A 12,617-nucleotide genomic window follows, 5' to 3' on the forward strand; every position below is an offset into this window, starting at 1 on the left:
TTAGTTCAGGAGGGAAAAAAATGAAAGGAAATCATTTAAAATGATTCATAGGGAGACTTAAGGTTATTCTTAAATACTTTATTTGATGCTCAGAGAAAAATCAGATAGATCATATTAAGAACAGCAGTGCAAGGTAAAAGAAGGAAAAATGACAAGCGTAGGAAAATAGGAATCTTGTTAGTACTAGGCATGCGTGTGTGCTCAGTCACTCAGTTGTATCCTATTCTTTGGGTCCCCATGGACTATAATCCACCAGGCTTCTCTGTCCACAGGATTCTTTATGCAAGAATACTGTATTGGATTGCTATTTCCTTCTCCACATGATCCTCCCAACCCAAGAAATGAACCCATGTCTCCTGCATCTCCTGTATAGACAAGTGGATTCTCTACCACTGAGCCACCTAGAAACTGCTAGGAAGATTGTCTATATAAAGTGAATACGCTTATGGCACCCATGGCAACTCATTTACGAGGATACTCCACTAAAAGCAGCATATTGATCTAAATTTCACAATCTAAACTTGCATATAAGATCTTAAACTACCTCTTTCATCACCACAGACATAGGCACTGTAGAATCTATACTCCTTTTTGTCAGCATTGTCGTTGACCTTTGTAGCCCCTCTGACTTTCTTCAATCTGTTTTTACATTCCTTTTGATGTTGTCTTGAGGTCTTGTCCTCAAACAGGCCATGTCTTACAAACCTGTGTTTGGGCTCAATCTTCCTCATGTAATTCAAGGAACTGCAAATCATTTCAAAGCCAGCTGTCCTGCTCCCACCAAAACGAGTTCTGAATCCAAAAACAAAAATGACGTCTGGTGTGATCTTGTACATTTTGGCTGGTTTTTCCAAAATTTTTGGCTTAGGTATTGTTGCCTTTCCAGGGTGAAGGACATCAATGACCATTTTTTCCACTGAAGTAGTCTGTTGACCATTAACTTCCTGGTATGTATATTTACTGTGTTATTCATGATGGTGGCTCCAGTCTTGATTCTTAAAGATACTGCATGGTCTAATAGCTGACTATGGTTCTGGGAGGGCCTTATGACTCACTGGACCTGAGAAAGGAAGTGTTTTTACATCTTAGGGAGAGAGACCATTTGTCTTTAATTATTCCTAGCAGCTTCACTTGGGAGAGGGTTACTGGGGTTCTTAGGGGAGGGAGGGGAGCAGAAATACTCCTTGCATCTTGACAAAGAATTTTAGATTGATCATGTATTTTCCCTACATTTTTTGGAGTTAAAAACTCTGGTTTTCAGGACCACTCTGAGTAGCTCTTCAGTGTAGACAATAATTCTGTTTTTTACATGCACCCTAGACTATTCTCATTCAAGTGTTTAAGGATCACAGTATTAAACGCTTGTCTATTAAATGTAATTTTATAGATTTTCAAAAGCTTTTGATAATTTTAATGAAAAATGTTATTTGAAATTAAACAGATAGTGAATAGAAATAACATGAAGGAAAAATATTTTGTTGTGAAATACCTTAAGTAGAGGAAGCAACATGTTGGCAAAGTGGAATAGTCCTATGGGGGTGACTTGGACCTGCAATTTGTTGATAATTTTGTAAATTATCTTAGTATAAGAAGTATTCTACTGTGGAAATAATAAAATCTCCAAATTTTTAGATGACACTGAGCTCTACTGGATAGTGAAATATCGAGCTGACAAATACAATTTGCATGACAATGTCATAAAGTTGTGGGTGGGTATTATGAATGTGGCAGATGGATTTCAATATGGACAAACAGAAAATGCTTTTACAATAAAATCCAAACCATACTTATTATATGGTAGACTTTATTCTCTTTATTGTAACGAACAAGCTGTGTGATTTTAAGCAAGTCATTCAAACATTTGCAGCAGAGTTAGGAATTAAAGTAGAGTTAGTATCTCAGAAGAGAGAACCAAAAGAGAAGGAATTGAGTCAGAAAATTCTGGAGTATTTTTTGATTGGATAATATCAGTGAAGACAAGTGATGGAATATACAACTTCTTCCAGTGCTATTACCCCTCACCCCAACCTCTATTAAAACCTCAATTCTGAACAGAGGAGTTTGAATTTACACAGCACATAACAGCAGAAGCAACAAACAATATAGTAATAGTCTAGGAAAGTAGTTTCTTACTGTAATTACCCACACACTAGTTAAATGCAGTGACACTTGTGTTATAAATACTGTGTGAATAGCTAATTTTTACTAAAGCTCACTATATATCAGGCATTGTTCTAATTGATTTGTGTTTATTAATGCATTTAATACTCACAATAACCCCAGGAGACAAATATCCATACTATCCCTTTGTTCAGATGAATAAATAGAAGCACATGCAGGTTAAGTTTCTTGTTCCATCATAAAGTAGGTGGAAAATCAAAACTGGCTTTGTGACTGATTTACTTTAAACAAAATTAAAAAAAATACATTCTAGTTTAATTCTCTTTAATGATGCCACTCTTATGAACTTGTTTTCTGTTAGCTTCCTTGAGTGATAGTAAAATAGGTGGTGTTATAGCTAGTTCACTGGTATTGTATCTGAGATCATTTTTATCTTCTATAGCCTAGAACATAGACATACTCTGGAAAGTGAATTTTGAATAAGAAAATTATTCACCTACTCTGAACTTCAGAAAATGGTATTTGAAATCCACTGATCTAGGCAAGAGGCAAAGATTGTTGTAATTAGAAGTGCAAAGAAGAATGAAATTGCAGAATTTCAAATTGCAATAGATTTCACAGGGCTTACCAAACCTATGGAATATGTATGAAGTCATGAAAATGGGCAGGCTTCCTTGATAAAGAATCCACCTGCAATGGGTCAGAAGGTTCCACTGGAGAAGGAAATGACAACTCACTCCAGTATTCTTTCCTGGGAAATCTGGTGGACAGAGAAGCCTGATCGGCTGTAGTCCATGTGTGGCAAAAGAGTAGGACATGGCTTAGAGACTAAACAACAATGAAACATGAGATTAGAAGCATTCTGATTGATCCAGAAATATGTGCATTATATGTTTTAGAAGAAAAGTGATCTCTAACAACAGATATCAGTTGAAGAAGTTGGTTTGTAGGAAATTTTAAACTGAAAAAAGAAATAGAAGTGCCCAATAAAGATGACTATTTAGAAATATAGATGGGGCATAGGAGTAGAATCCTGAGGAAACACCCCACTTGGAATGATAAGCCTCCTTAAGTCCTTCAGGAAAAACATCCCAAGTGTAAACAAACCAGACAAATGGGTAAATACATATCCAGACCAGTAGGTAAATGGAATGATTGATTTAGGGAGTAGATCGAAGAGACACAGTGAAAAGTACAGATGAACCTGTTCAAGAGCATCTGTGTATGCTGTGCTTAGTCACTTCAGTCATGTCTGATTCTTTGTAACCCCATGGACTGTGGCCAACTAGGCTCCTCTGTCCATGGGATTTGCCAGGCAAGAACACTGGAGTAGGTTGCCATTTCCTTCTCCAGAGAATCTTCCCAACCCAGGGATTGAACCCACATCTCCCGTGTCTCCTGCATTGCAGGCTGATTCTTTATGGTGAGACACCAAGGAAGCCCACAGGAACATCTGCAGCCAGGTAAATTGAATAAAAAAAGAAAAGAAAGAAAATATTTTCAGACTTAAACTGATTTTTATAGGTCAAGAATGATGAAGACTGAGAAAAATCTGGTGTGTCTGACAAACAGAAACTTGACAAATTTTGAGAAAACACCTTGAGTGGTTTGTTGAGGTTCAGTGCCAGATTGCAGACTATGAGATACATTTATAAGGAGACTATGAGGAAATATCGGAGAAGGCAATGGCACCCCACTCCAGTACTCTTGCCTGGAAAGTCCCATGGACGGAGGAGCATGGTAGGCTGCAGTCTGTGGGGTCGCTAAGGGTCGGACATGACTGAGCGACTTCACTTTCACTTTTCACTTTCATGCATTGGAGAAGGAAATGGCAACCCACTCCAGTGTTCTTGCCTGGAGAATCCCAGGGATGGGGGAGCCTGGTGGGCAGCCGTCTATGGGGCTGCACAGAGTCGGACATGACTGAAGTGACTTAGCAGCAGCAGCATGAGGAAATATAGCATGGAGACAGTGAGTAGACTAGTCTGATAATAGAAAAGGAAGTCAGATTAAAGGTAGTGAATTACATTTTCCATTCAAAGACTAACTCAAAGTTCTTAGTTCTTTTTTTTTTTTTTTTTTTTTATTCTTCCAATTTTATTTTATTTTTAAACTTTACATACTTGTATTAGTTTTGCCAAATATCAAAATGAATCCGCCACAGGTATACATGTGTTTACTTATGTTAAGAATGCTATATTCACCATTACGATGCCAGTTATCAGAAGTTTACATCCTTTGGACTTTTAATTCCTAAATGACAGTATCAAGTTTACATATAGGCAACCAGAAAAAGTCTAAATTAGATTCGTATTTAAGCAATTTATCTTATTATTTGTAAGCACTTATTAAATAATTCCTCAAAGTTTCTAAGACATATTAAAGGATTTAATAAAAAATGCACATTATTTTCTTTGATACAATTTTTTGTTTCCATTGATAGAAGTTCAAATTGTTTTCATACTTCTGCTTGAGGATAAATTTAATTGTATGCAATGACTGACTGGCAAGGACATCTGAGAAAATTATTCAGAAATCACCCAATGATTCTTGATGTTTTTAGTTAACTTATAGCATATCAAGATAATAACCTTTCCAGACAGAGATATAGAAAAATAAATAAAGGATTAATGAAAGCCAAATTAGTATCTTATATTCCTGCAGAACTTGACATAAAAACTTAATACTATTCAGCTTCTTTAAAATAAATAAATATCCTCCAGTAAGAGTGCTCTGGTCACAAGTTTCCAAGTTCCTTGAAACTATCCATAAGTTGAAAACTCTGAAAAAAGGATTAGAAGAAGAAAAAGTCTCCTGGGTTTAGGGTAAAACATTTAATACCCAGTACAGAATCTAGTACTAGTATGTACAGCCTGGTATACTGGAGCGGGTGGCCTTTCCCTTCTCCAGGGGATCTTCCCAACCCAGGGATTGAACCCAAGTCTTCTGCATTGCAGGCAGATTCTTTACCAACTGAGTCACAAGGGAAGCCCAAGAATACTGGAGTGGGTAGCCTATGCCTCCTCCAGCGGATCTTCCTAACCTAGGAATTGAACAGGGGTCTCCTGCTTTGCAGGAGGATTCTTTACCAACAGAGCTATCAGGGAAGTAAAGATACCCTACGTCCAAGGGCAAAGGAGAAGCCCCAGAAAGATGGTAGGAGGGGCGAAATCGCATTTAGAATCAAACCCCATACCATCCAGAGATGCTAGGAGGGCTCAAACAAACCTTGTGTGCACCAGGACCCAGATACCCCACAGAGACTGAGCAAAAAATGTCTCAGTGTCTCCTGCAGAGGTACAGGACAGCAGTGGACTGCTGCAGGAGAAGGGGCTCTGGGTGCAGCAGACTTGGGTATGGCATAAGCCCTGTTGGGGGAGGTTGCCATTAACCCCACCACAGAGCCTCTAGAACTTACACAGGACTGGGAAACAGACGCTGGAAGGGCAAAACCAAAACCTTGTGCACACCAGGATCCAGGAGAAAGGAATAGTGACCCCACAAGAGACTGACCCAGACTTGCTCATGAATGTCCAAGAGTCTCTGGCAGAGACATGGGTCAGCGGTGGCCTGCTGCAGAGTCGGGGGCACTGAGTGCGGCAGTGCTTGAATAGGACCTTTTGAAGGAGGTCACCATTATCTTCATTACCTCCACCATGATTTGGCCTCAGGTCAAAAAAAAGGGAGGGAACACAGGCACACCCATTGACAGAAAATTGGATTAAAGATTTACTGAGCATGGCCCCCGCCCATCAGAACAAGACCCTGTTTCCCCCTCAGTCAGTCTCTCCCATCAGGAAGCTTCCATAAGTTTCTTCTCCTTCTCCATCAGAGGGCAAACAGAATGAAAACCACAATCACAGGACCTTAACCAATCTGATCACAGGGAACACAGCCTTGTCTAACTCAGTGAAACTATGAGCCATGCCTTGTAGGACCACTCAAGATGGACAGGTCATGGTGAAGAGTTCTGACAAAAGGGGGTCCACTGGAGAAAGGAATGGCAAACCACTGCAGTATTCTTGCCTTGAGAATTCCATGAAAAGTATGACAAGGAAGAAAGATAGGACACAGAATCATGAATTCCCCTGGTTGGGAGGTGCCCAATATGCCACTGGAAATCAGTGGAGAAATAACTCCAGAAAGAATGAAGAGATGGAGCCAAAGAAAAAACAAAACCCAGTTGTGGACGTGACTGGTGATGGAAGTAAAATCCAATGCTGTAAAGAGCAATATTGCATAGGAACCTGAAATGTTAGGCCCACGATTCAAGGCAAATTGGAAGTGGTCAAACAGGAGATGGCAAGACTGAACATTGACATTTTAGGAAGCAGCAAACTAAAATGGACTAGAATGGGTGAATTTAACTCAGATGACCATTGTATCTACCACTGTGGGCAAGAATCACTTAGAAGAAATGGAGTAGCCATCATAGTCAACAAAAGAATCTGAAATGCAGTACTTGGGTGCAATCTCAAAAACGACAGAATGATCTCTGTTTGTTTCCAAGGCAAACCATTCAATATCACAGTAATCCAAGTCTACACCCCAACCAGTAATGGTGAAGAAGCTGAAGTTGAACAGTTCTATGAAGACCTACAAGACCTTCTAGAACTAACAAGCAAAAATGATGTCCTTTTCATTATAGGGGACTGAAATGCAAAAGTAGAAAGTTAAGAGATACCTGGAGAAACAAGAAAATTTGGCCTTGGAATACAAAAAGAAGCAGGTCAAAGGCTAACAGAGTTTTGTTGAGAGAACGCATTGATCATAGCACACACCCTCTTCCAACAACACAAGAGAAAACACTACACATGGTCATCACCAGATGGTCAACACTGAAATCAGATTGATTATATTCTTTGTGGCCAAAGATGGAGATGCTCTATAGAGTCAGCAAAAACAAGACTGGGAGCTGAATGTGGCTCAGATAATGAAATTCTTATAGCCAAATTCAGACTTAAATTGAAGAAAGTAGGGAAAACCACCAGACCATTCAGGTATGACCTAAATCCAATCCCTTATAATTATACAGTGGAAGTGACAAATACATTCAGGGGATTAGATCTTACAGACAGAGTGCCTGAAGAACTATGGATGAAGGTTTATGACATGGTACAGGAAGCAGTGATCAAAGACCATTCCAAAAAAAAAGGAATGCAAAATGGCAAAATGGTTGTCTGAGGACAGCTTACAACTAGTTGAGAAAAGAAAAGATGCAAAAGGCAAAGGAGAAAAGGAAAGATATACCCATTTGAATGCAGAGTTCCAAAGAATAGCAAGGAGAGATAAGAAAGCCTTCCTCAGTAATCAATGCAAAGAAATAGAAGAAAATAACAGAATGGGAAAGAATAGAGATCTCTTCAAGAAAATTAGAGATACCATCTTTATGTTTCATGCAAAGATGGGCACAATAAAGGACAGAAATGATATGGACCTAACAGAATCAGACAATATTAAGAAGAGGTGACAAGAATACACAGAAGAACTATATAAAAAATATCTTCATGACCCAGAAAATCTTGATGGTGTGATCATTCACCTAGAGCCAGACATCCTGTAATGTGAAGTCAAGTGGGCCTTAGAAAGCATCACTACGAGCAAAGCTCTTGGTGGTGATGGAATTCCAGTTGAGCTATTTCAAATCCTGAAAGATGGTGCTGTGAAAGTGCTGCACTCAGTATGCCAGCAAATTTGGAAAACTCAGCAGTGACCACAGGGCTGGAAAAGGTCAGTTTTCATTCCTATCCCAAAGAAAGCTAATGTGAAGAATGCTCAAACTACTGCACATTGCGCTCATTTCACACGTTAGCAAAGTAATGCCCCAAATTCTCTAAGCCAGGTTGCAATAGTATGCGAACCATGAATTTACAGATGTTCAAGCTGGATTTACAAAAGGCAGAGGAACCAGAGATCAAATTGCCAACATCCACTGGATCTTCGAAAAATCAAGAGAGTTCCAGAAAAACATCTACTCCTGCTTTACTGACTATGCCAAAGCCTTTGACTGTGCGGATCACAACAAACTATTGAAAATTCTTAAAGAGATGGGAATACCAGACCACCTGACCTGCCTCCTGAGAAATCTGTATGCAGGTCAAGAAGCCCCAGTTAGAATGTAACATGGAACAACAGACTGGTTCGAAATCAGTAAAAGGAATATGTCAAGACTGACTGTTGTCACCCTGCTTATGTAACATATAGGCAGAGTACACCACTAGAAATGCTGGGCTGGATGAAGCACAAGATGGAAATAAGATTGCCAGGAGAAATATAAATAACCTCAGATATGCAGATACCACCTCCCTTATGGCAGAAAGCAAAGAAGAATTAAAAAGCCTCTTGATGAAAGTGAAAGAGGGGAGTGACAATGTTGGCTTAAAAGCAAAATTCAGAGAACTAAGATCATGGCATCTGGTCCTATCGCTTCATGCAAATAGATGGGGAAACAATGGGAACAGTGACATAGTTTATTTTGGGGGGCTCCAAAATGACTGCAGATGGTGATTGCAGCTATGAAATTAAAAGACACTTTCTCCTTGGAAGAAAAGTTATGACCAACCTAGACAGCATATGTAAAAGCAGAGACATTCCTTTCCACCAAAAGTCCATCTGGTCAAAGCTGTGGTTTTTCCAGTAGTCATGTATGGATGTGAGAGTTGGACTATAAAGAAAGTTGAGCACTGAAGAATTGATGCTTTTGAACTGTGATGTTAGAGAAGACTCTTGAGAGTCCCTTGGACTGCAAGATCGAACCAGTCCATCCTGAAGGAAATCAGTCCTGAATATTCATTGAAAGGACTGATGCTGAAGCTGAAACTCCAACACTTTGGCCACCTGATACGAAGAACTGACTCATTGGAAAAGACCCTGGTGCTGGGAAAGATTGAAGGTGGAAAGGAAAAACGATGACAGAGAATGAGATTGTTCGATGGCATCACCGACTCGATGGACGTGAGTTTGAGTAAGCTTTGGGATTTGGTGATGGACAGGGAAGCCTGACATGCTGCAGTCCATGGGGTCACAAAAAGTCGGACATGACTGAGGGACTGAACTGAACATAATCTAGAAGAGAAAAAGAGATAAACTAAGAATACTCAAGTCCATTCTGATTACCATAGTTTATTGGATAAATGGGCTGATCAGGAAATAAGAATGACTATGCTGAATCTCTTGTTTGAGTGGCAAAACCAATTCAGGTGTTTGAAAGGGAGAGTAGCACAGGATCCCTTCTGTCTGTACTTTATCTGGAGCAAAACCAACACAGAAGGTTGGAGTGGAACAGGGGTACATTTTAACTGATGTTTAGTCCAACAAAGGTTGTTATTTCTGATTCAATGACTGTGACCTTAAGTGCCGAATTACCAGCAGAGTGTTAACAACCAGTTCTCTCTGGTTGTAGAATGGTAAGAACTCTGATAGGCTTCTCAGTTGGTGCTAATGGTAAAGAGCCTCTTGCAAGTGCAGTAGACAAAGGAGACATGGGTTCAATCCCTGGGTTGGGAAGATCCCCTGGAAAAGGATATAGCAATCCACTCCAGTATTCTTGCCTGGAGAATTCCATGGATGGAGTAGCCTGGGAGGCTACAGTTCATTGGGTCATACAGTCAGACATGACTGAAGCCACTTAGCACACACTTATGTAAGAACTCTGATATGTAGCCTTTGGATTTTTTATGTTGTAGTTACTCCCATTATGGTTGATCTCAGTCTACCAAGAGATGAAGAGAGGCACACAACCAACTCTTGCAAGCAGGGACAAGACAGCTTCAATATACTGCTAAAATAGCCATGGATATTTCACACAATAAGTGATAAAAGTAAATTGCTTCAGTCTTCTCTTTGGTCTTTGTATAGTTTTCTGTGTTCCTGAATTAAGACCCTTAACCACATCTGCAAAAATCCCTTTACTATATAAGGTAACATTCAAAGATTCCAGGAATTAGGAAATGGATGGCTTGGGGCCATTATGCAACCTACCACAATCTTCAAGCGTATGCCATTTTTCAATATTTTTCCACTACTTTTAGGACCTGCCTTATTCAGCTGTAAATTAATGTGGTTGATTCATAAATTATGTAAGCATGTAATTCTGTGCATAATTTCCTCATTGACACAATTCTTGCTCTACAAGTAAACCTGATGTCTACACATACTCATGACTTTGCCTGTAGTTTATTTTTTTTTTAAATGCCATCAGAGTTTCTACCACCACCAAATCTTAGGTTATCTGCATCTACAGACTTTTTACTTTTCTCCCCACTGTGACAACTGATGAATTCTCTAATAAAGGCCACACTCTTTCTGCATCCATTCTGACTATATCTTAACTCATTATCCATGCTACTTCCTTAATTATTCTCTCTTCAGTAACATCCGACTTGAGGGGTGGCAAAAGAACCCAAGGACTATTTTTTATTGATATTTTTCTCTCTTTTCTTTTTTTCATCCTCTCTGTACCACTTTGGAGCCACTATAGCCCTGGGGAAGGGTCTGAAGAAATTCCTTCAGACCTACCTTAGTAAGGAATTCAACCTTATAGGTGAAGATTCTATCTGGAGCAGAAGAGGCATGAGGAGCCCAGTGTTGTACACTGTGGATTGTGGGAAGATGCTTTGCTCTAGTGAACCTATTATCACAACGTAATGTTCCTCTCTCTACCTAGAAATACATTTAGTATCACGTATGATATCAGTAGATTGATCTAAACTTTTGTTTTTAATTCATGCTTGCTTGTATATATTTTCCATCCTTTCATGTTAATACTTATAAAGTTTTTAGAACAATGCCTCACATGTACCAATTAATTGTAAATGTTGATTGAATAAAATTAAAAAATGTTGATTGAATAAACATAAGACAAACTGAAAAAACATCTTTAGAACTAGGCTGAGAACTTGAATGACCATAGAAATTAAAGTTTGAGCCTGTCATACATGAGGCAGAGATAGTGAGACCTTGAAAGAAGACCAGAGATAATAGTGTAGGGAAGGCAGAAGTGTGTCATATCAAGGGAGAGATACAGCAGTTGTATGAATAAAAGGCTGTCAAAAGAGAAAAGTGGTTAAAGGGGGGTGATTAATAAAGTTTTGTATGCTTTGCAGAATGTTGTCTCTTTCTTAATTATCCTCCAAATCATTAGCAAAATTCTGTATTACTTATAAATGCCTTTGATGCTACATTTGTCTGTCTTGTTTACAATGCAATGATCTGTGAGGGTGCTCCTTGGAGCACTGCACCAGGGCAGGCAGATACTATGATGCACAGTTACACTCAGTACTTAGGGTACTATCGCCCCTTGTGTTATATTATAAGCTACCTAAGGACAATTACTGCATTTGTTTTGCCCTCCATTATATCCCCACTGTGTAACAAATTATCTGACACACACTAGGTGTGCAACAGATTTGTGAATGTATGAAGATAATTTTTCACAGCGCCAGCAGAGGAAAATCTGATCATGTCAATCATGTACTTGCTATCTTCTAAAGTTTCCCCCTGTATATTCTGGATCATTTTTGCATGTCTAAATGACCTTGGCCAGAATTTTTACTCCCTGCAAGTGCCACTGCAGCCAGGTCTGTGGAGACACAACCAGTTTCACTTAGTTGCAACTGGAGAGCATTCTGTAAATACACATGGGAATGAACTGCCTGTGGAGTCACCTTTAGGGATGGAAACCCATTGATATGTCTGCCAACAAGACTATCCTGAATGCATCTCATAAGGTTCTGGTACTGTGGGACCAAGCTTCAGCTGCCTGTCAAAGTGGTCGTCTCCATAATGCAACCCCCCTTTTCACTATTTCATTCCTCAACCCCACCCCAACCCACACTACTGCTGTCTGGAATACATTTCATATAAACTATCTATAAACACATTTTGTTCCAAGCCAAGATAATATATTTTATAACAGTTTATAAAGCTTTATTTTTACCTAAAAGGAAATAATTTGCCTATGTATATAGTGTCTGTTATTTTTAGAAAGATCTTCCTTTTTTTTTCTGAGACATGCAAAAACACAATGTTCTGAAATGATTTTTATAGCTAACTCTATGGTCACAGCAGATTAAAGGTAATTTTTATATTCAAACCCCTGCAGAGATGTTTGCCAAGTTTTCAGAAATATCCATTATAATGCCTGTCTCTGCAGTGAGAGGTTTGTAAAACCCAGCAGGAATTGCAGCTGACTGTGATGCAAAAATGGAATCATTCATGATCATATTCTATTTTTATTTTCAGACTAAGTGTTTAATATAAGCCACCTACTTGGGAAGTCATTCAAGAATATGTCCTTCTTACCAACACACTCTTCAATTACTATTTTGAAGAGAGATCAAATAGTAATGTAAAAGTCTTTTGAATTAAGAACAATTCCAAACTATTGAATGCCTTTCTGTGAAAACGAAATTGTTAGTTGCTCAGTCATATCAGACTCTTTGTGACCCCATGAACTGTAGCCTGCCAGGTTCCTCTGTCCATGGCATTCTCCAGGC

At 39.1% G+C, this 12,617-nt stretch overlaps 1 protein-coding gene and 1 pseudogene across 1 annotated transcript in view; both read right to left on the reverse strand.

Moving 5' to 3' along the window:
* The window catches only part of CNTN5 (contactin 5), a 1,653,888-nt gene that overhangs the window by 440,584 nt on the left and 1,200,687 nt on the right, over positions 1 to 12,617 (reverse strand). The window lies entirely within an intron of this gene.
* On the reverse strand, positions 355 to 1,169 carry LOC133261169 (small ribosomal subunit protein eS24-like; annotated as a pseudogene).

The sequence above is a fragment of the Bos javanicus genome, chromosome 15 (genome assembly GCF_032452875.1).
Source record: "Bos javanicus breed banteng chromosome 15, ARS-OSU_banteng_1.0, whole genome shotgun sequence".
In the NCBI taxonomy this organism is placed as follows: domain Eukaryota; kingdom Metazoa; phylum Chordata; class Mammalia; order Artiodactyla; family Bovidae; genus Bos; species Bos javanicus.